At 35.0% G+C, this 25,243-nt stretch overlaps 1 protein-coding gene and 1 long non-coding RNA gene across 3 annotated transcripts in view; both read left to right on the plus strand.

The window, feature by feature from the left end:
- The window catches only part of LOC123525204 (phosphatidylinositol 3-kinase regulatory subunit alpha-like), a 312,914-nt gene that overhangs the window by 146,979 nt on the left and 140,692 nt on the right, over positions 1-25,243 (plus strand). The gene's annotated exons all lie outside the window — the stretch shown is intronic.
- Positions 18,394-20,346, plus strand: LOC128555535 (uncharacterized). Its single transcript, XR_008370132.1, has 2 exons — positions 18,394-18,955; positions 19,824-20,346. It is a non-coding gene; the product is annotated as an uncharacterized LOC128555535 (long non-coding RNA).

A 25,243-nucleotide genomic window follows, 5' to 3' on the forward strand; every position in this document is an offset into this window, starting at 1 on the left:
TATTTGGTTGAAGTTTTACATGCAAATTGTTATTGCCATATTAATGAAATTTTAATTTGTTATAAATTGTAATAAAATAACTCCGTTACATAAGCCTTGCTAAGTTGTGGTCCTTGTATGACTATGGAATTGTCTAATAGTCAAGTTCTTGTATGTTGCAAAACACACATTTCTATATCCCATATTTGTATAAACATTTATGAATAAAATCTTGGATGGGACAGACAATTCTCACGAAAGATCTCTATAAGTCTAACTATTTGTTTCATTTAGCATGATAGGCCGAAATGAGATTTAAATTACCTCCCTTTTCTTCTTATATTATCCTAGGTTTTTAATCCTGTAATTTAAGAAAGTGAAAACTTTTATTGCATTGATTATAGACAATAGATTAATATTATAATATTATGTTTTTTTCGCAAAACATTTTTGTCAGTAGCATTCTCATGGTAATTTATTCAATGCTTCCTTTAACCGCAGTAGGGGACTTTATTGCCTGGCAGTTCTATAACTGTCACTTCTTCTGAATTATTTTTTTTCTGCACCTGGATATAAAAGACATAAACAATTCATACTGTATCTATTTGTGTTACAATCTTTTAGTTCCTCTTCACAGATTATTCCTCCATAGATATTTTATTGATTGTGTCTCTAAGGAGACCTGGTTCATATAGCATACATGTAGATCAGTGGGTTATGCTCTGTTATGGTAGTCATGGTCAATTTACACAACATTATCTCACATACACCTATTGTGACCTTTTAGTGACCTCACAAGTCAGGTCACCCAGAGGTTATAGGGTCAGCATAAAAAATATATATCTCTTCCATGGTATGTACACTAGTTAACTTAAAAGCATACAATTAATACTTGATTTTCTAAGGGGCACTCTTCAGGGGTACGAATTATTGTACGAAAGGAATCAGGGGGAGGGGGCAGGGAACCATTTTTCAATTACATCAGATGTGCATAATATGAAAAGCTTATTTATGAAAGTAATCAGAGATTGCAACATTGCATTGTCTTACATTAAGTGGTTTTGAAGCAAAACTGATAGAATTAAATCAGTACCAGCGCTTTTAATAAGTCTTCAAATAAACTGGTATAAAATGATATAGTAATATTACCATAAAAAATACTAGCAGTCCTGCAAAGATGGTCAGTTTAAATCCTTGGTCATCAGAAATCTATATTAAAGATAGTGAAATAGAAATATTATTTTGAAAATCCACCATGAACAAATTTACTCGGAGCACTGAAAATGTTAAAATGTTTGTGGAAAATGCAACTTTGTAACTTTACCAATGGTCAGTATGGATTTGTAATTACAAATAAGTCAGGGAATGCAATAAAGTTAAGATTGTAAATGTCTGTACACATATTCCACCTCAACCTTCACAAATAATGAGTAACAGATATATACCTTACATAGGTTGTTACACACACAAAGTGAGACTGGAGTTTTAACTGGACCTTAAATTAGTACAATATAGTATTTTGGTTATAATTGTTTTAGTTTAAGTTAGTAAACTATAGTCTATTATGTATTTTTGTTTTGAATGATTAAACAGTTAAGGTAAAAAGAGACGTAGATCAAGAGTTTAATCAAAACATAGCATGTCATGGTAACTGGGGGAGGTGGGAGTAGGGGTGACTGTTTGAGAGCAGAATTTGACCACTACCCATACTCTCCACAGTTTCTTTTTTAGGTTCAGCAGCATCAGATTGGAAATGCAGGAAGCAGTGGAGTATTAGACTAGTGGAGTAAAAGTTTTAGCTAAATAAATGGAGCACAGAGGGATAACTTTCTTTGTAACAAAAAATACAGAAAGACTAAGTAATCTTTTTTTCAAACAATCAGGGAGGGTTATTGTGTCAAAATACGACATTAATAATAAACTTCAAAGATTTTTGATTGACACGTGGCATATATTTTAATAGATAAAAGGGTTAGCTAAGGTGAAAAGGCCACTGAACAAGATAAAACATCTCTCATGTTATTTTTTTTGATGATTGATTCCTTCAGGTTTTTCATAAAAAATCACAAAATTAGGAAATATTAGACAATATTGCCAACCACTTGTCTGACTTTCCTTTGTTCCAGTAAGGTCTGGCTAAGGTTATAGGTCATGGACAGGATATTCTTTATACTTATATTTCTTTCTCTTTGGTTCCTTAGAAACCATGTAACATACTAAACTTTAAACCTTTACCATTTGGCATTTACATGAACCTTGATTCTTTTTTGAAGATTCCATTTTATACAATAGGCAGAACCAATGTTTTTTTGAACTGGCACTGTTAACAATGTGTCAATTAGTAGCTTGGTAATCAATGTAATTGGAGCTTTTTTTATTGTTAATATTCCTTTTTATCTCCTTTGGGTTTTATTATTTGCTTATACCAGCTGTCAGATTTAGTTCATGTTATATTTTATTAATGGAGGTCAAATACAGTACAGCTCCCAACAGGGGTCATATTGCTAACTGTAGTTCTTAAAAGCCATTATTTTTACATTATTGCAGCACAATGGGCCATTGGGGATTCATTTGTTTGAAAATAATCTTGTTTATGGTGAATAAAGTTAAATGTATTGTGAAATATGATTTTGAAATGTTTCTTGTCAGAAATTTTACAACCTTTAGAAGAAAAAAAGTAAAGTTACAAATGAAAATACAGTCAAACCTGTGTGTAAAGACCACAGCTGTGAGAACCTTGAAGTGGTGGTCATTTACAGGTGGTCCTTAGGGCTCACAATATCAAACTTCTGTTCACTGGAGTTGCCACTAAACACACTGTTTTTGCTTGTGCTTGCACCATTGAAGATGTACTATGGTTAAACTGTTGGTGTACTACTTCTTAGCTCACCAGAGCACAAAGTGCTCAAGGTGAGCTATTGTGACCGGTCATTGTCTGGCTTGTGTCGTGCGTCGTCCGTCAACATTTGCCTTGTGAACACTCTAGAGGCCACATTTGTGACCCAATCTTTATGAAACTTGGTCAGAATATTTGTCTTGATGATCTCTAGGTCAAGTCTGAAACTGGGTCATGTTGGGTCAAAAACTAGGTCAGTAGGCCAGATCAAAGGAAAAGCTTGTGAGCACTCTAGAGGCCACATTTGTGACCCAATCTTTATGAAACTTGGTCAGAATGTTTGTCTTGTTGATCTCTAGGTCAAGTTCGAAACTGGGTCATGTGGGTTCATAAACTAGGTCAGTAGGCCATATCAAAGGAAAAGCTTGTGAACACTCTAGAGACCATATTTGTGACCCAATCTTTATGAAACTTGGTCAGAATGTTTGTCTTGATGATCTCTAGGCCAGGTTCGAAACTCTGTCATGTGGGGTCAAAAACTAGGTCAGTAGGCCAGATCAAAGGAAAAGCTTGTGAACAGTCTAGTGGCCACATTTGTGACCCAATCTTTATGAAACTTGGTCAGAATGTTTGTCTTGATGATCTCTAGGTCAAGTTCGAAACTGGGTCATGTTGGGTCAAAATCTAGGTTAGTAGCTCAGATCAAAGGAAAAGCTTGTGAACACTCTAGAGGCCACATTTGTGACCCAATCTTTATGAAACTTGGTCAGAATGTTTGTCTTGATGATCTCTAGGTCAAGTTCGAAACTGGGTCATGTTGGGTCAAAATCTAGGTTAGTAGCTCAGATCAAAGGAAAAGCTTGTGAACACTCTAGAGGCCACATTTGTGACCCAATCTTTATGAAACTTGGTCAGAATGTTTGGCTTGATGATTTCTAGGTCAAGTTCGAATCTGGGTCATGTGGGTTCAAAAACTAGGTCACCTGGTCAAATCAAAAGAAAAGCTTGTGGATACTTTAGAGGCCACAGTTGTGACTCAATCTTTCTGAAACTGGGTCAGAATGTTTGTCTTAATGATTTCTAGGTCAAGTTTGAAACTGGGTCATGTGTGATCAAAAAAAAGGTCACTTGGCCAGATCAAAGGGAAATCTTGTCAACACTCTAGAGACCACAATTCAAGTTTGAAACTCATTAGAATTAGTCAGAATGTTTGTCTTGATTATCTATAGGTCAAGTTCAAATCTGGGTCATGTGAGGTCAAAAACTAGGTCACCCGTTCAAATCAAAGGAAAAGCTTGTGAACACTCTAGAGGCCACAGTTGTGACCCAATCTTTATGAAACTTGATCAGAATGTTTGTCTTGATGATCTCTAGGTCAAGTTCGAAACTGGGCCATGTTGGGTCAAAAGCTAGGTCAGTAGGCCAGATCAAAGGAAAAGCTTGTGAATACTCCAGAGGTCACAGTTGTGACCCAATATTTATGAAACTTTGTCAGAATGTTTGCCTTGATGATCTCTAGGTCAGTTTTGAAACTGGGTCATGCGGGATCAAAAAGTAGGTCAGTAGGCCAGATCAAAGGAAAAGCTTGTGAACACTATAGGCCACAGTTGTGACCAATCTTTATGAAACTTGGTCAGAATGTTTGTCTTGATGATCTCTTTAGGTCAAGTTTAAATCTGGGTCATTTAGGGTCAAAAACTAGGTCGCCCAGTCAAATCAAAGGCAAAGTTTGTGAACACTCTAAAGGCTACAGTTGTGACTCAATCTTTATGAAACTTGGTCAGAATGTTTGTCTTGATGATCTCTAGGTTAAGTTCGAAACTGGCTCATGTGGGTTAAAAAACTAGGTCAGTAGGCCAGATCAACTCTGGTGAGCGATATATAGGGCCATCATGGCCCTCTTGTTATGGATGTTACAGTGTTCAAATGATCATAATTACAACCCCAATCAACTTTCATTTCGGTAAAAAACATACTACTTTAAATATATTTCAATTGTCATACATGTTTGTAGTTGGATATAATTACTTCCCCTTACATAGTTACGTCATTTTCTTAGGTTTTGCCCATCATTGAAACTTGCAAATCAATTTGATAACATTAATCAGGCACGGATCCAGAAATATTTGACTGAGGGGGCACCAGTCTTGAACAGAGAGTGCAGGCAGGTTTTCGAAGTGGTGGGGGGGAGGGCTCTGTCCAAGTTAGGGGGGTCAGGGGGGCGTCTCCCTAGACAATTTTGAAATACAGGTATGAAATGGTGGTGTCTGGTGCGTTTCTGGGTCTAAATTTTGAGAAAATGTTATTCCTTTGCCAAAATAGTAGGGTGCATCTTTGATGAGTATAGGTCACTTCTCAGCGAACTGGGTGGTGGGGGGTGGCCCGAGCCCCCTCGGTCCGGCCCTGGATTGGGCCTGTTTATCTACATTATATTGTTAAAAGTTAAGTTTTTCTATTTTATATTTTTAAAGGAATCTTAGGCATTTTAGACATTTTTTTCCAGAAATTCCATGCTGTATTTTTATAAAGGTATTTCTAGTTTGCCAGTAGGTCGATACTAAGATTTTGAGAAGTGAAACTATGATTATTTTTCATCAGTATAGAGGTTAGTGACAGGACTAACTTGCCTCTCTAGTTATGTAGATTTTGTCACAATTTCACACATACCATATCAAAAAAGTTCAATATAACAAGGTCATTCCATAACAAAAGAGTTTCTGTTTTTGTCTGCCTTTGTATTAACCAATTAATTCAAGGACATTTGTTATTCTCTCAGACATTCAGAGTTCAAAACAGTTCCAAGAGATAACAATAATGTGTTTTATCTTTCTGTCAAGATAATAAGTACTGTGAAATATTCAAGACCTCTTTCTCTTCCTTCCTTCCATCATTTATTTACTGAGAGTTCATTCAGGGGTGACTGTATTCCAGTCTTTCAGTAAATGATAGGTCTTGTCCAATATCTGTAGGCAATAATTGATTATTTCTTGTGGCCAAAGAATGACACTGTACAAAAGGCTAAGTGAACTTTATGGTTGGGTTTTGATAGGCAATAGCTAAGTATAATAGGGGGATTTTCCAAACTTTTACTGTTATTCACTAAAAATCATAATTTTGGCCAAACCATAATGAAACTTGGTCAGAATGTTTGCCTCAGTAAAACCTCGCAGACAAGCTGGATATTGGGTCATCTGCTGAGTAAGAAACTTGGTGACTACCCAAACCAAAATGGCAAGCTTAATTAAGCTTGTATTAAGGTCGCAGAAAGATTGCAGTTGCAATCTTACAAACTTTACGGTAAACTTGTTTCAGCGTGCAGCAAGATTGCGATTGGAACCATCGCAACCATTATTTAAGCTTGCGCAAACTAATTTGCACGCTTCCTGCAATCTATTTAAAATCTTGCAAGCTTGTAAGGTTGCGCATGCTTGCGATTGGAACCCTAGCGATCTTAATTGCAACCTTGCAAGTTTGCACAATCATAATAAGATTGCAAGCTTACGCACGCTTATATGGGTACTTGTGAGTCTCTTGCAACCTTGTTATGATGGCGCAAGCTTGCAACATACAGTATCTTCCTCAACCTTATTTAGGTTTGTGAGACAGTTTAAATAACATGAGTCTATAAATTTAATTATATATGTACTTCCTTTGATTCGACAAACTGCCCAGTTTATAAAACGTACGCACTTTCATGAAACAATATTTATAGTGACCAGTAGATAAGACTTAAAAATCAGGGACAATATTTTTTAAAACAACCTATTTTGACATAAAAAATTTAATATTTGGCTAAATATATTACCTCCCTTTTATATGTATCAGTGAACTAAAGGAGTGGTAAAAAGATTACAGTATCGCAAGCTAGTTGCAATCTTAAATAGTATTAAGATCGCAGGATGCCTGCTGAAAGCCTATCCGCAAACTTAATTTTTATGTGAGCCTCTGCAAGCATTATATATTACATAGATTGCAGTATATAAGCTTGCACAAGCTTATGGCAAACTTCTCACAAGCTTGCTACATGCTTGTATTTTGGTTTGGGTAGGTCACATTTTTAGGAAATAACCTGTACAGAGATTACCCTGTATTTGTCATTATGTGAGGGCCAACAAATTTGAAATCCCATTTCTTGAGTAATCTTCATGAAACTTGCAAGATCTCGGTTATGTTTGAAAATGGGCAAAATTGCTTTAGTAACACCAGAATTATGGCCATGACTCACATTTAATATCAAGAATTCAGCTCTACTTCCATATTTCTAAAGTAGTGATCATGAAACCCTTTACCCAGAAAATTTATATCTTGTGTGTACATGGTCTCAGACAAGTTTGATAATGGTAAGTTTGCTCCAGTAACACAAGAGTATACTGAGTCCTTGAGTCTGGTGTCATTGTAAGTACCTGAGGTTAATTGTTCTGTGGTTAAACCTGCAACCTCCTTGACTTTGTTTTTCATACTATTGACCTAAAATTTACACCCTTTAAATCAATAGAGTTAAAATGATTAAAATATCTGTAACTATTATGTAAAAATACATTTTAGACCACAATAAAGGTTTCATTTTATTTCGCATAACTCTTCCCGAGTCTACAAGAAAAAAATGGCACTTTTAAGTAAATTATAAATTCATGAATTTTAATATCAGTTTAGTGAATCCATAGTTATTTGCAATAAATTTACAACTCTTTGAATGAAAATGACTTAAATTTTATTCATATTATCTCAAAATACTTGTGCATTTAAATATTTATTGAATTTCTGTACAGGTTGATGTTTAGTTTCTATTGATCAGTGAATCAGGGCCCTAAAATTAGACCTTGATGAGATATTTATAGATGCAACCCAATGAGCAAAAACTCGGTTAATGCATTCAGGAAACTGTATAGCAGTGTGCTACATTTTAGATCATTGGCTTAGGTTTGTACTTTTGCAGGGAAAAGCGGACAAAAATCATGAACAATCTACTGTAGAGGCGCAGTTAGCAGAGGAGTTGATTTTTACATAAATACAGATATTGTTAAATTTTTATGCCCCGCCCCCCCACCCGAAGGGAGGCATATTAGTTTTCAACTGTCCGTCCATGCGTCACGTTAAACTTTTTGCATGAAGGCACTTTACTCTTCAACCACTGCACTCAGGACCTTCAAACTTCACATGCTGATAGTACTTACTGAGTACACGACCCGTACTGACTTTTGGGTCAAAGGTCAAGGTCACAGGGGCCAATGTTAACTTTTTGCATGAAGGGACTTTATTCACGAACCACTGCACCCAGGACCTTCAAACTTCACATGCTGATAGTACTTATTGAATACACAACCTTTTCTGACTTTGGGGTCACCAGGTCAAAGGTCAAGGTCACAGGGGCCAATGTTAACTTTTCGCATGAAGGCACTTTACTCGTGAACCACTGCACCCAGGACCATCAAACTTCACATGCTGATAGTACTTATTGAGTACACGATTCCTACTCACTTTGGGGTCACCAGGTCAAAGGTCAAGGTCACAGGGGCCAATGTAAACTTTTTGCATGAAGGCACTTTACTCGCAAACCACTGCACCCAGGACCTTCAAACTTCACATGCTGATAGTACTTATTGACTACACGACCCTTATTGACTTTTGGGTCACCAGGTCAAAGGTCAAGGTCACCAGGTCAAAGGTCAAGGCACTGCAGGGGCATTTGTCACCATTAGTGACAACTCTTGTTTAGAGCTGATTGCATTTGTGTTCAACTGCAAAATATTTTTAAATGAGATTTCATAACCATGGTATATCCTAAGAAAACTGATAGTTTTATTCAAGTTCAATACATGTACACTTTTTTGCAGAGAACGCCCAATATATAGTAATTAATTAAATTAATAAACATTTGCTGAACATCACAGTTCATCTCTGATTTAGGTTGTGCAAGTTTTTTGTACATAAAATTGCCCATGTTCCTTCCATCTGTCTGTTAGAATTTGTGTCATGCATATCTCAAAAAATATTTGACCCAGAGTCTCACACCTCTCAGAATTGTTATTCAGCTCAGGAAGTTGTGTACCTGATGTTTTAATTGGGGTCTTACACGGCCAGACCAGAGTTCTGGCCTAGACTTAATAGTCAAAAATATGCATAACAAAGGTCTAAGTTTGTGTCGCATGTATCTCAGTAAGTATTTGACCTAGGAAACATTACAGGAATATTGTTCAGCATGTGAAGTTGTTCTACATGGGATTTCACTCAGCCAGGCCAGAGTTTTGGTCGTTCATTTAGTGAAAAATACAATAAAGTGTTTAAAAGTTTGTGTTGCAGTAACTAACAGAAAAATTTTGATTTTTTACATTTCACAGCCCCATGTGGTTCTGGGACCATCTATGTATGAAAAGAATTGGAACCACTGTCTTAATTACCCTTGCATGATCGTAAGAGGCAACTAACAGGGTCTTAACACTTGGTTTTGCTGTAACTCTGTGACTCCAGCAGGTATACAAATTATGATTCCATACCTTGAGTTTTTATTTTGATGTAAATGAGATGTGAAACCAAAATTTGTAGTCTTGTTTGGTGCCATATAACCTATACTGTGTTGGTGCGCCTTAAAACCCGAATCAAAATCAGAATCAAATTACATTTCATATAGGCCCTGGTCTGTCACGTCATGACTCAAAGTCCAAGTCTGTCTGAAGTTAGAATTGCTCAACAAAGACAGTGTACACTACTTTTCTTTGTGTTTGGGAGGTAATGAAAAATAATTGGCACACAACTAGAGAGAATTATGAATTATGGACATGTCTGTGCATTAGGTGGCTAAAGGTCATGAACAGGTCACCCAATTTATGGTACAATTAGTGGCCATTTTAATAATTGAGATAATTACCTAATATAATTTCTTTTATGTTGGACCCTAATCACATACAATGTCTTTTAAATCATTCTGTCCCTACACCCACTCACAGGCACACACACTTTCCCATTTTGATAAAAGTGGACACATAATTTACAGTAAAATATTCAGAGTATTTAAGTTATTAATTAATAAAAATCTATGAAAGGTAAAGTAAATTAAATGTTTAATTCTAAAAATAAAAAAAATGAACTCAATATTTTGAACAAGTTCTACCAGATAAAGGAAATCTAATTAAGCTACTGCAGTTCAAGGGCACATACCTCTCTGCAGCTGACATGTTAATGGTCCAGATAGACTGGACAAAGGGCTATACAGCCCTTGACAGATGGGATTTCATGACTGCCCTAGGTCAAAGCAGTGTGGCAGGGCCATATGATTATGGTCTTGCTCAAGGTCGTCTTTATCAATACACAAAGGCTCTGAATCTAATTGCATTGATTTCTATCAAACTAACACTTTGTGCACAAGCAGTTTAACGCAAACTGCTGTTCTGTTTTTGAACCTTTCAGTTACATATTCAAGCAGTTTAACGCAAACTGCTGTTCTGTTTTTGAACCTTTCAGTTACATATTTTCACCAAGATCTATTTCTCAGTGTTGACAAAAATGACCAGGGCATGGAAGCATAAATGAATACAAAGAAATCCATATTGTTAAGGATACTCCCTCAGTTGTGGTGAATTTTTTCAGCGTGTTCATTTCCAAGTTTGACCTTTGTATATTAGACACTGAAAAATGATACAGTGAGTGAAAATAAATGATAGATATTGCTAAAAATGCAAGAATAATATTGCAATGAGTTACTCCTTTCTGCGCAATATTTTAGAAATTACTTCGGGTATCTTGCTAAAATTATGTGTCAGTAAGTTTAACAACTGGTCACTTCCTTTTTGTGTCTTTTTTTTCCAAATTTGTGTTTTGCATATTTCAAAAATATTTGACTTAGAGTCTTGAAAAATTTATCTCCCAGAGGAAAGATATTACACCTTTATCAATTGACAAACTGACCTTGAAGCCATTCCGCTTAAGGTACAGGCAACCTTTGAACTTAGTTGTAATGGACAGCTTGACCATTGTGACCAACTAACCGACTTTTGTGGCAGGTTTAAGGTATAAACTAAAATATGGAGTGGAGTTTTGGAGTAGAGTGAAGTGGGAGTCTTGGAGCAGAAATCTTGGAGTGGTAGTTTGGAGCAAAAAACAATTTACTTTTGTATTCAAACATATCTTGGAAAGAAATGATAAATCATATGAACTAGAATTAAAATGCAAGTTGAATGATTTCAACAACTATGTGTCAGACAGAGGAAAATGAACAAATTTGCTACTCTATGGACTCAGAAGACTGGAAGGAGAGATGGTGGAGCATTTTCCAAGTGTTTTACTGACTAAGTTCATGTTCCTCATTTTCAAGATAGCAAATCCCTATGAGAGATAAATCAGATGGCACATAAATGTAACATGTCAGCAATTCACCTGATTTTGTCAACACAGGACAGCTGTAAGGGCAAATTATAATAGCTTTGATATTCAGTATTAGAGTGATATACATCACCATACTTCTTATGTATCTTTAATCATGTGTACATATTTTTGTGGGTTTTTTTTTATAGCAATACAGTACAATGAGTGTTATAAGATAAATTCTCTGTTTTTCCCGAAAAAATAAATCCATAGGAAAAAATTATTTCTGTGTTTAAAAATTCAGTAACTTTCACTAACTTTCACTAACTTTCACCCGCACTAACCACTCCAAGACTCCACTCCATGATCAACTCCATCCTGATACTGCACTCTGCCACTCCACTCCAGGTTTTAGTATATGCACTGAATAGTGATGATGATGGGGTCTAGCAAGATTTATTATGGAGATATATTGAATTGAAGGAATTTCTTTACTTTTATGAGTGTGATAATTATAAATATTGAAGACAGCAGTGTGATGGTCAATGATTAGATCATAGAGAGATAGATGGTCATGTTGTTATTGAATAAAACTTTTAGAGATGTTGTATAAGTTTGATGCTGTATAATGTTAGCCCTAAACTGAGAGATGGTCAGCTACATTTTATATACTTGCCTTTAACAATTTCTAGGTTACTGAGAGATGGTCTGATCTCCATGTTCTAAAAGGTTAGCCCTTAGCAATTTCTCAGTTAATGAAAGAGTCATCTACATGTTGTATAAGGTTAGCCTGAAACAATCCTTGATTGTATATGGTTAGCCCTAAACAATTCCTATGATACTGAAATATGTTCACTTTCATATTATATAAGGCTAGCCTTAAACATTTCCTACATTATCTGCATGTTATGTAAGGGTAGGCTTAACAGTCCCTTGGTTACTGAGAGAAGCTCATCTACAGCTTGTGTAACTCTTCCTAGGTTACTGAGATATGCTCATCTACACATTATATAAGGTTAGCCTTATACAGTTCCTAGATTACTGAGATATGGTCTTCTACACATTGTATAAGGTTAGCCTTAAACAGTTCCTAGGTTACTGAGATATGGTCTTCTACACATTGTATAAGTTTAGCCTTAAACAGTTCCTAGGTTACTGAGATATGGTCTTCTACACATTGCATAAGTTTAGCCTTAAACAGTTCCTAGGTTACTGAGATATGGTCTTCTACACATTGTATAAGTTTAGCCTTAAACAGTTCCTAGGTTACTGAGATATGGTCTTCTACACATTGTATACGTTTAGCCTTAAACAGTTCCTAGGTTACTGAGATATGGTCTTCTACACATTGTATAAGGTTAGCCTTAAACAGTTCCTAGGTTACTGAGATATGGTCTTCTACACATTGTATAAGTTTAGCCTTAAACAGTTCCTAGGTTACTGAGAGATGACGATTTATATGTTGTATAAGGTAAGCTTTAAGCAATTCCCAGGTTGCTGAGAGATGCTTATCTACACATTATGTAAGTTTAGCCTTATACAGTTCCTAGATTACTGAGATATGGTCTTCTACACATTGTATAAGGTTAGCCTTAAACATTTCCTAGGTTACTGAGAGATGGCGATTTATATGTTGTATAAGGTAAGCTTTAAGCAATTCCCAGGTTGCTGAGAGATGCTTATCTACACATTATATAAGTTTAGCCTTATACAGTTCCTAGATTACTGAGATATGGTCTTCTACACATTGTATAAGGTTAGCCTTAAACATTTCCTAGGTTACTGAGAGATGGCGATTTATATGTTGTATAAGGTAAGCTTTAAGCAATTCCTAGGTTACTGAGAGATGCTCATCTACACATTATATAAGTTTAGCCTTATACAGTTCCTAGATTACTGAAATATGGTCTTCTACACATTGTATAAGGTTAGCCTTAAACATTTCCTAGGTTACTGAGAGATGGCGATTTATATGTTGTATAAGGTAAGCTTTAAGCAATTCCCAGGTTGCTGAGAGATGCTTATCTATACATTGTGTAAGACTAGCCTCATACAATTCCTTGGTCATCTACATGTTGTATAAAGCTAGCCTGAAACAATTCCTAGGTAACTGAGAGATGGCCATCTATACATAATGTATGAGATTAGCCTTATGCAATTCCTAGGTTACTGAGAGATGATCATAACAATTCCTAGATTACCAAGAGATGGTCATCTTCATGTTAGATTCCTAGGTTATTGAGAGATGGCCATCTACATGTTGGATAAGGCAAACATTTACAAATTCTTAGGTTACCAAGAAATGGTTATTATCATGTTGGATAAGGTTAACCCTTGACAGTTCCTAGGTTACCGATAGATGGTCATCTACACATTGTATAAGGTTAACATTAAACAATTCCTAGGATACTGAGATATTGTAATCTATATGTTGTATAAGTTACTGAGAGCTGGCCTCTACACATTGTATGAGTTTAGCCTTATACAATTCCTAGGTTACTGACAGCTGTCCATTGGTTCTGGGACGATCTGTGTATGAAAAGAATTGGAACCACAGCCTTACCCTTGCATGATCGTAAGAGGCGACTAATAGGGTCTTAACACTTGGTTTTGCTGTAACTCTGTGATTCCAGCAGGTATGCAGATTTTGATTCCATACCTCATGTTTTTATGAGCTTAGCCTTATACGATTCCTAGGTTACTGAGAGCTGGTCATATACACATTGTATGAGCTTAGCCTTATACAAGTCCTAGGTTTCTGAGAGCTGGCCATCTACACATTGTATGAGCTTAGCCTCATACAATTCCTAGGTTACTGAGAGCTGGCCATCTATACATTGTATGAGCTTAGCCTTATACAATTCCTACTGGTTACTGAGAGCTGACCATCGTCACATTGTATGAGCTTAGCCTTATACAATTTCTAGGTTACTGAGAGATGATCAAGTTCATGTTGTATAACTTTTCCTTGATAACCAAGAGATGGTCATCTTCATGTTAGATAGGTCTAGCCATGAACAAGGTTAATGAGAGGTGGATATCTGCATGTTGGATAAGGTAATACCTTACCAGTTCTTGGGTTACCAAGAGATGGTTATTGTCATGTTGGATAATGTTTACCCTTACCAATTCTTAGGTTACCAAGAGATGGTTATTGTCATATGTTGGATAAGGTTAACCCTTACCAATTCTTAGGTTACCAAGAGATGGTTATTGTCATATCTTGGATAAGGTTATTGACCCTTACCAATTCTTAGGTTACCAAGAGATGGTTATTATCATGTTAGATAAGGTTAATCCTTAACAATTCCTAGGTTACCATGAGAAGATCATTTACATGTTGGATAAGGCCAGCCTTAAACAATCTCTAGGTTACTGAGAAAACGGCCATGTGTTGCATGTTGTACAAAGGCTAACCCTGCCCCTGGGAAATGAAACGTTACTGTTCATAAACAGTGCATGCATAGTTCATGAACACTTCATGAATTGTTTGTGAAGATAAAATGGCACAATTTCTTGAAACATTCTTAAATACCGTGTTCATGAACAGTGCATGAAAAGTGAAAGATGACTTCAAGAACTAATGTACATGAACAGCTCATGAACTATTCACTTCATGAATAGTTCTTGATATTTGATTCTTCATTAGTTCATGAACTACTTGTCATGAGTAGTGCATGAAAGATTAAAGAAAATAACATCATGATTGTTCCTTTAACCTTTTATCATGGACAATTCAAGAACTTTATGTGATTCTTTAGTAGTACATGAACTGTTCATGAACACTTTTTAAGGACAGTTCATGTCCAAAAATTCATGAACACAAATCAAGAACTGTTGAAGGTTAGTTCATGAACAGTTCTTTAATGGTTTGAAGTGTTCATGATTTCAAGAACTGCATTTCGCAGGGGTTATAATATCTCTTAGTTACTGTAGAATTATCACATAGCTGTTTGCAGAAGACAAAGGGTTTTTTGGTGACATGGACCATTGGTGTCAGTTCCCATTAGAGCTTCTGCAGATGTTAAGTTAAAGCTATTCTTGCTAAAAAATCATCTCACAAACACAAAAAAAATATTGTTTATAGATGACTACTTTGCAGAATTTATTTACTATATATTCTAGTTGTCAAAATGTTTTATTACAATATCTGTAAAGACAATATCTGTAAAGGGGACAAATCAGTGATACAACAATTCTCTTTATTACATACATTAAACTTTACAATATTTTTACATATCATTTTAAAATTTAGGTATCAGAGACACAATTTCACAATTAAATTTTTGAACTTTCATTTGACTTTAAAATTCTCAGTAGTTGTAGAAGACCCATTATATATTGTATAATTAAATAGACAGAAATAGTATGTATAGCAAGAACAACCAGCATTATAATTCCTCAGTGTGATATTTTGTATTCTTGTTTCTAGAAAAAACAGCACCTGCTCTGAAATATAAAATTTCAAAGTTCAGCCATATCTCGCCCACTCAGGTGCATTAATTTAATGTAATAAATGATGAGATTGTCCTTGCACAAAGAACATCTTAAAATCAAACACATTTTAAATGGCACTTGTCTAGTTTAAAGGTGCAGGAAACATCATTTTAATTTCAGCATATGAATTGAAAATGTCAATTTTTCTTTCATGAAGATGATTTAAAGTGGCAAAGTCTCTAGACTTCCGTCACAGTTCTTTTTAAAATTTGGAAAACACTATCATGTCTTAGTAATCGTTTAAAAGTATGAAAAGTAGTCCAAGAACACTGGTTAGGTTAACTGCCCGCCGTTATATAACTAAAAAATTATTGAAAAACTGCGTTAAACCCAAAACAAACTAACACTTTTCATGCAAAACAACTTTTTTTTCTATGATTTGGTTTTGTTTGATTTTTCTTTCAGAACGTGCACTGGACAATATTAACCTGTTAAGTATATTTTCTCCTATGAAAGTTGAGAAAAGATTCTGATGCAAAATAATGGAAATTAATAGGTCAGTATTAAGGATAGGGTTTTTTTTTTTTTATAAAATAAACTTGTAACATATGGTGCACTTAATGAGTGATAGTGTATTTTCTAATTAATATAACAGATGCTCATAATACATTACACTGTTAAACATATTCTTAGAACAGTACAATTGATTACAGGGTCAATGAATACAATATGTTAAAAGGCACTGACCTCCAGATTTGGCTAAAAATAATCTTTCTTTCAAATTGAAATTTGGTCATATCATGAACATTAGAATATGTTTTTGTTTTTAAAATATTTTAAAAGTTCCAAATCAAGAAAAAAAGATGACCGCGTCGGGAATCGAATCCCGGACTGCCGCAGCAATAAAGACATTTTCCCCTCGTCATAACCACCCTGTTGAGCTGTAGTTCATGAACTGATGAGCATTCATGAACTGTTCACGAACTGTTCATGAACATTCCTGAACCATTCGTGAACAATGCGATGAATGTTCCTCAAAAAGTTTGTGAACTGTTCACGAACCAAAAGTTCATGAATTGTTCATTAAACTATTCCTGAAAAAGTTCACCAACTGTCTGTGAACCTAAAGTTCAAGAATTATTCATGAACTGGTTCTTCAAAAATTTCACCTTTGATGCATGATTTTAAGTTCACGAATTATAAGTTCAGTAATCAAACAAGTGACTTCATTCAGAACTCCAGTGCAGTATTTGATTTTATTTCAATTATGCTGATGGTTCATGAACCTGAAGTTCATACACTGTTCATGAACTTCAAATTAATGAATTGATCAATCAAGTCTGAAATTCATAAAATTCATAAAACAGGATCCGTTTACTTGTAAAAGCTTCTAGTATTTACAGTTGAAGGCTAATACCAGAGTTATTGATAGCATACATATGACTAGGAATGTTACTGCATGTATTTTGTATTTTATGTTGTCTGCAATTTGTACAAAATTTTGATTAAACATTGGGGACAGCTAACAGAAGTTTCATCATTATTTGGCAATTTAGAAAATGTCACTGGCAAAGAATAATGGTGTACACTGATAAATGGTTGGTGAATTTATTGATGTCTTTCATTTCATACCAGAAATCCTTGAAATATTCTTGAACTTGTTTAAAGGTGGATAATCAGATTTAGGCCATGTAACGGATTTGTTCGAAACTTTAGCATCTGATCATTTACATTCATTTATGTTCACTTAACGCTTAATACAAATTAGATTTTCACTGGAGGTATTTTTAAAATTTCATTTTCCTATCCTGGTTGCCCAACCAAGATAGAGTTATTTTATCATAAGTATAAATTTGATAAACATACTTTGCCTAAGGAAATGTATAAATATTAGACATATTGTAATATATTTGTAAAATATTTGCATTAAAAATTATGTATTTAGATGGAATTCATAAGAAACGCAAGTTTGAAAAATTATTATTACCTCCCTTTGCCTATCTTGGTTGCGCAACCAAGATAGATTGGAAATAAATGGATTCAGAAGCTACACACAGCTTTTAAACTTGCATTTTGGTTCAGATTGTTCAATAGTTGATATGTCTATCAAATGCAAATGTAAAACTAGACATTGTATCGAAATAAAAAGAAATACCCAGCTTTTTATATACTTTCATATTAAAGGGGAGTAATTACAAAATTTTATAAAAATAATAAAATATACATTTCAGATAGGAATCTAACTCTATGTAATCGGTTGTTTTTTGTTCCTTAAATAATTCTCTACCAGAATATACAAAAAGTAAAAAATGTCATTAAATGTTGTTTAAATGTGATTGACCACCTTTAAGAATGAATCAAGATTTTTTCATGAATGTCAATATACCTATAGAATTCAAGAAAAATTCTTGAAAAAAAATGATGAACATTTTATGAGCAGTTTCAGAATAATAAATTATTAAAACGTTCTTGATGTGTTTTTAAGAAAAAGTCATCTAAGATTCAATAAAAGTACTAAAAATTCAAAACCTTTTTCTAGTTCAGTACCAGTTCTTGAACAGGAGTTTCTGAACTGTTCACTCATTAAACATAAAACTTAGGTTTTCCTTTTACAATAAATGAATAAGTTCATGAACTGTTCATGAATGTTCATGAACATTAAATTTATGTCACATGATCAGTTTCCATTATTTTGTTGCATGCTGGGAAATTTTTTGCACATGTGATTCAGCAATTTTTTAGAAGTTTGTGCAGCAAATGAGAAGGAAATATTTATCATACTACAGTAAGGAATGGTTTAAAAGGAACATGAGTATACTGAATATTAAATAAGTAATTATGGTGTTGTCATAAATTGTTCATTTTAAAAATATAAAATCCTTTTAAAATGTCACATGTTTTCACGACCCTGAAACAAAGCTAGTATCTAATCTGAATGTCAGTCTTGAGATTAAAGTAAATTAGACCGTCTAGCAACTGAATTTTGGATAAAATTTCACTTGGGATTTTGTTGTTTTTTCCGCTTTTTAGCTCACCTGTCACAAAGTGACAAGGTGAGCTTTTGTGATCGCGCGGTGTCCGTCGTCCGTCGTCCGTCCGTGCGTCAGTGCGTCCGTGCGTCCGTGCGTCCGTAAACTTTTGCTTGTGACCACTCTAGAGGTCACATTTTTCATGGGATCTTTATGAAAATTGGTCAGAATGTTCATCTTGATGATATCTAGGTCAAGTTCGAAATTGGGTCACATGCCGTCAAAAACTAGGTCAGTAGGTCTAAAAATAGAAAAACCTTGTGACCTCTCTAGAGGCCATATATTTCACAAGATCTTCATGAAAATTGTTCAGAATGTTCACCTTGATGATATCTAGGTCAAGTTCGAAACTGGGTCACGTGGGGTCAAAAACTAGGTCAGTAGGTCTAAAAATAGAAAAACCTTGTGACCTCTCTAGAGGCCATATTTTTCATGAGATCTTTATGAATATTAGTCAAAATGCTTATCTTGATGATATCTAGGTCAAGTTCGAAACTGGGTCACGTAGGGTCAAAAACTAGGTCATTAGGTCTAAAAATAGAAAAACCTTGTGACCTCTCTAGAGGCCATATTTCTCAATGCATCTTCATGAAAATTGGTCAGAATGTTCATCTTGATGATATCTAGGTCAAGTTCGAAACTGGGTCACGTGGGGTTAAAAACTAGGTCAGTAGATCTAAAAATAGAAAAACCTTGTGACCTCTCTAGAGGCCATATTTTTCATGAGATCTTCATGAATATTGGTCAGAATGTTCACCTTGATGATATCTAGGTCAAGTTCGAAACTGGGTCATGTGGGGTCAAAAACTAGGTCAGTAGATCTAAAAATAGAAAAACCTTGTGACCTCTCTAGTGGCCATATTTCTCAATGGATCTTCATGAAAATTGGTCAGAATATTCACCTTGATGATATCTAGGTCGAGTTCGAAACTGGGTCATGTGCGGTCAAAAACTAGGTCAGTAGGTCTAAAAATAGGAAAACCTTGTGACCTCTCTAGAGGCGATATTTTTCAATGGATCTTCATGAAAATTGGTCAGAATGTTTACCTTGAAGATATCTAGGTCAGGTTCGAAACTGGGTCACGTGGGGTTAAAAACTAGGTCAGTAGATCTAAAAATAGAAAAACCTTTTGACCTCTCTAGAGGCCATATTTTTCATGAGATCTTCATGAATATTGGTCAGAATGTTCATCTTGATGATATCTAAGTCAGATTCAAAACTGGGTCACGTGGGTCAAAACTAGGTCAGTAGGTCTAAAGATAGGAAAAACCTTGTGACCTCTCTAGAGGCCATATTTCTCAATGGATCTTCATGAAAATTGGTGAGAATGTTCAGCTTGATGATATCTAGGCCAGGTTCGTAACTGGGTCATGTGCAGTCAAAAACTAGGTCAGTAGGTCGAAAAATAGAAAAACCTTGTGACCTCTCTAGAGGCCATATTTTTCACGAGATCTTCATGAAAATTGGTGAGAATGTTCACCTTGATGATATCTAGGTCAAGTTTAAAAGTGGGTCACGTGCCTTCAAAATCTAGGTCATTAGGTCAAATAATAGAAAAGCCTTGTGACCTCTCTAGAGGCCATGTTTTTCAACGGATCTTCATGAAAATTGGTCAGAATTTTTTATCTTGATGATATCTAGGTTACATGTGCTCAAAAACTAGGTCACTATGTCAAATAATAGAAATAACGATGTCATACTCAGTTGAACACTGGGTCATGTGGAGATAGGTGAGCGATTCAGGACCATCATGGTCCTCTTGTTTATATTTTGGAATTTAAAGACCTTTTTCAGTGTCGTATGAGGGCATAATAATTTTTAAATGCAAAATGGACACAATCGGATGTCCTTGGGATTTAATCACAGGTTTAAACAGTGCAAAGTGTTCTCAAGTCACTGACCGAGAAAGCCTGCTTTCCTCAGACAGGCTTTATCAGGCAGTTGCTATAGTAACGTCACTATTGTCAAAATCACTGTTTCTAATTCAGCTGGGTTCATCAACTTTCCATTCATCTTGTTACTTTCAGTTCATGAACCCCTGGTTCATGAACTGTGGTTCATCAACTTGATGAATAGTTGATTCCGCAAAAAGTCCCATTTGTAGTTGATGAACTGTTCACGAATAGTTCACGAATAGTTCAAGAATTATTCATGAACTGTTCATCAAGTTCGCGAATTTATGGTTCATCAAATTATAACCTATCAATTCATGAACTTTGATGAACACATCCAGTTCATGAATTTGATGAACCACATCCAGTTCATGAATTTGATGAACCAGTCCAGTTCATGAACTTGATGAACCACACCCAGTTCATGAATTTTTGATGCCGTAAAAAGTCCCATTTGTAGTTCACAAACTTTCGCGAACTATTCATGAACTGGTCATGAACAAAAATCTAGAATAGTTCAAGAATTATTCATGAACTGTTCATGAATTTCTCAACAGGACGAATAACGCTATAGCGGAATTAGTTAATTATTACTTCAAAATACAGATATTTATAATCAAGACAGTTTACCTGGAGTAAAAGTGTTATATGAACGCTTTTTGATTTTTATCGTAAAAAGTAGTAAAAACAGCAAATTCTCATGTGTTTCCATATGTTCAAACATATTATTGTTTGTCAGTAATTAAGTTTTAAAGCCTTCTTAAGAAATATAGCATTTATTTCTAGATATCTAAACAAATACATTTTTTTTTTGTCACCCTTACGAAATAGCTTTCTGACATTATGCTGGCAACCCACTGACAGAACTGATAACACACTAATTTTGCATGACAATACTGACAGTAAGCTGGCAACAATATGGAATAACACTGACTACAAAAAATTGGATTCTGGTAATACAATGGTGCTATTTCCAGTGTGATGTCAGCAACTGCTTATAGAATGGAAAGCCTCTAGAAACAAAATGGCAATAATATAGAGATCTGGTAATACACTGACACTAGTGTCAGTGTGTTGCCAGCAACTGACTACAGAATGGACATACACTGGAAATAAGAAGGAAATACTGGTTATACATGTGCACTATTGTCAGTGTATTACCAGCATTTGTTTATAGAATGAACATGCACTCGAAACACAATGGCAAGAAATCATTGAAAACTGTTAGCCAGGATTGTAATTTTCACAATGTGTTATTTTCACAGAGCATTATGTTTTGGCGCAAAAATTGTAGGTCTTTCTTTTTTGTTGTTCATAATTATTTGTAGCTGCAGTATGTATTTTTTCTCATTGAAATGCTGTAGAAAGGAATGATAGTAGTGGGTGCTTTTTGATCTGTATTTTGATAGTAGCTGTCAATAGTTTTGTGAAGACACAGTTTTCATCAATTTTCACGATCTTGATATCACATTATAAATAAATAGGTACTGTAACTCACATTTTTTAGGTTATTTCATTACTTTTGAAAACACTACTGACATGAAAAGACAAGGCCCCCTAAACTTGAAATCTGGAACCTTATTATGTAAAATTTCTGCTTCTAAAAGATACGTACAGCAATAAAAGGAATCATAGAATCGGAATGAGCTAATGGCAAGACACTGGCAACATACGACAGCTGATAATAAACGACCAATACACTAGCAATAGGAGGGAATTCAGACAAACCAGTGTCAAGTCAGTGTATTCAAGATTGATGTCAGATTTACCTTTCTGGTATCAAACTGACAAAAACTGGTATCTAGTTTCTGATATAAAACTGACAAAAACAGGGTAACAGACTGACAATATCTTGGTTACTACCATTGTATTGTCAGTGTATTACCATATGACATTTAAACTATTACCAGAATTGTTCAGTTATTGCCAGACATCTGACATCACACTGGAAATACAATGACATTGTACTGGTTTGTCCAAAATCCCTCCTATTGCTAGTGTATTGGTTGTTTATTATCAGCTGTTCTGTGTTGTCGGTATATTACAATACTTACTTCAGTTAAATGCCAGTTTTGCAGTCTGTCTATTGTCATATGTGTCTTAAATTGCGTTAATAAAGTGTACTGAAATTAAAAATATTTCATTCATGCATGGTTTAAGAGTGTGTTTTTTTAGTTAGTTGTCAGTTTAATGCCAGATTATTGTATGCTGTTACCAGATCTGGTATTACACTGATTATAAACTCAGTAAACACTCTGATAACTGGTGAGAACAGAATAACAAGCTGGCAGTCAGCTGGAAAAACTGAAAACACACTGGGAATACAATAGTAAAACACTGACAAAAAATGGATTTACACTGACAATGTACACAATTTTGGTAAGGGCAAGTGAAACGATCTGGAGGCCAGTCCCTTTAAAGCGACTTGCTTACATTTTGATGATTTGAAAAATAAATTGTTGATGGTAGTGAGGTTTGGTCAGTTTTTCCTAGGTTATTTGGTGTTTGCAGAAAAAGCTTTGAGTGCTGTTAGCTAGCTTTCTTAACATTTATATAAAGTTTTTTATAGAAAACTTAAAAAATAGTTTCTTCACAAGCTCATAGTCAAATTTGGTCTTCCAAGGTATTACACCTTCTTCAGAAATAGGTAAATTTTCACTGTAAAGGCTTAAATTTAAAGCAGTTTGTTTTAAGGTACTTTTTGCCATGAAATGGTTGTGTAATTTATTGGTAGGTTTTCTACATGGTATTTTAGTTAATATATAGGCATTGAAACAGATTTTTATGTTGGCTCCAAGATGTTTTAAAGTATATAGTGGGGCCTTCTACCTGATTACACACAGTGAATAAATCTCTTTACAAAATATACACTTGTCCTTTAAATGGCTTGCACTTTAGTATATGATCGCTTTTCAAAGGACTCAGTATTTCATTTTAGGTAATGATATTTCAAACCGCTGAAGAAATGTCCTACTTCTTGATTGTCCTACTGAGACCATTTTTTTTCAAAATATAACTTTTAATTAAGCTTTGGGAATTTCATCTGGATGAATTTACAGTGTGTACTACTCATTAAAACCTAGGCACATTTACCACATACTGTTTTGGTAAAAAAAATACCAGATACAATAGGAGTAATAAGATTATTCCTGCAGATAGAAAAATATACCTCCATGTACATATGAGAAATTCACCTACAGGTACTTTCCTGATTTGTAGGTGCATGTATTATTTTATTACTCCTAATTGTATCTGTGATCTGATGACCCCAAGGATATGCCATACAGATAGCTGAGCTAAATGTGCTTACAGTAAGATTTGCAAAAACTTCTTTTGAAATAAGTAACCCAAGCCCCAGAATATATTGTCTATTCTAGCATACCAGATGCAGCATCATGTTATTTTACGTAACAGAGCAACTATTGTTAGCCATACCCCAACCACTGACTGTTACCCAGTACCATCTAATCTGAACTTTCCTTAAAGAACATACCCCATCTACCAACTGTCATCTAGCATAGTCTGCCATTACCACAGCAAACTTATTGACCCTGCCTGTGTTGTACATGGAGCTACATGAGCGATTTTTCAAAGTACAAATATGTGAGCAGTGTACAGGTATCAGTTTTGAAAAGGTGAGGAAACTTAGTGTAAAATAGAAGAAAGTCAGTTCAGTACAGGTAGAGATAATACTTCGTTTTATTGTGATAGAGACATACTGATTCTCACTTAAGCAGTCACTATGGCTCCATTACCAAGTAAACCAGTACAGTTTTTGCAAGGAAGTTAATAGTACATCATGAAATCCTGATTACTGAGATATAAAAAGCTTTGATTTCTTGGGTGCATGTAGCCTATATAACCAGGGCAACACTGCTTCAAACATAAGTGCACTTGGAAACCCATGTATAATAAAGAGGTCCAGGATAGAAGACACTAATGACAGAATAAAGATAGCTAGTGCCTGTTTACATTTTCATTGGTAACCCTGTTTGCAGATAATGCAGTTATCATGAAAATAACACAAACTGTTGCTGTATAGTAACTTGTCAAATAGACTACACCAGAAAGTAGAGTATAGGTAATCAAAGCGCTGAAAGCACAGTAAGGTTGAAACCTTTCTATATGCTGTTAACAGATCATAATCTGAAGAAATACATGTTGTTCTCACCAGGTAAGAAGTGCGTATGTAGCCTTCAATGTCACAGGAGTTGGTATTAAACGCATGAAGGTAGTTATTTGCCGGATATGCTTCCATGGTCTACTCGAATGTAGTCCATATCAATATATAGTGCAATTTTCCCGCCTAGTAAAGGCCATTTTCATGCAAATATAAGATTTATTGATGCTTGATTGTAAAGAGGAATGTCTGCTTATGATTTCAAGCTATGTTATATGCTTCAAAAAGTGAGTCGAAGCTGTTTGGTAAAATGAAAGTGAAAGTAGGTATTTCCTGATGTCTGCCTATGCAATATTAGCCTTTTCATCACGTGTATCAGTCACGTGACCATGGTTTGATTGCATTATGGTCAACCCCATAAGTAGTCATGTGCTTCTCTTCCATACAAAGAACTGCTAGGTTTAACATGTAATAATGTTGTAAAATATCTCCCCGATATCGATCTTGAATCTGAGCAGACGACATGAAGATTATATTTCAATCAAAACAATAGAGGGTAGGTCAATGTCTGTGCACTCTGAACAATGAGAACAATGGAGGGTAGGTCACGCACCCTAGACAGTGGCAGAAATGATGGACTCGCTTAGTTAT

Source organism: Mercenaria mercenaria, chromosome 3, assembly GCF_021730395.1.
Source record: "Mercenaria mercenaria strain notata chromosome 3, MADL_Memer_1, whole genome shotgun sequence".
Taxonomy (NCBI): Eukaryota; Metazoa; Mollusca; class Bivalvia; order Venerida; family Veneridae; genus Mercenaria; species Mercenaria mercenaria.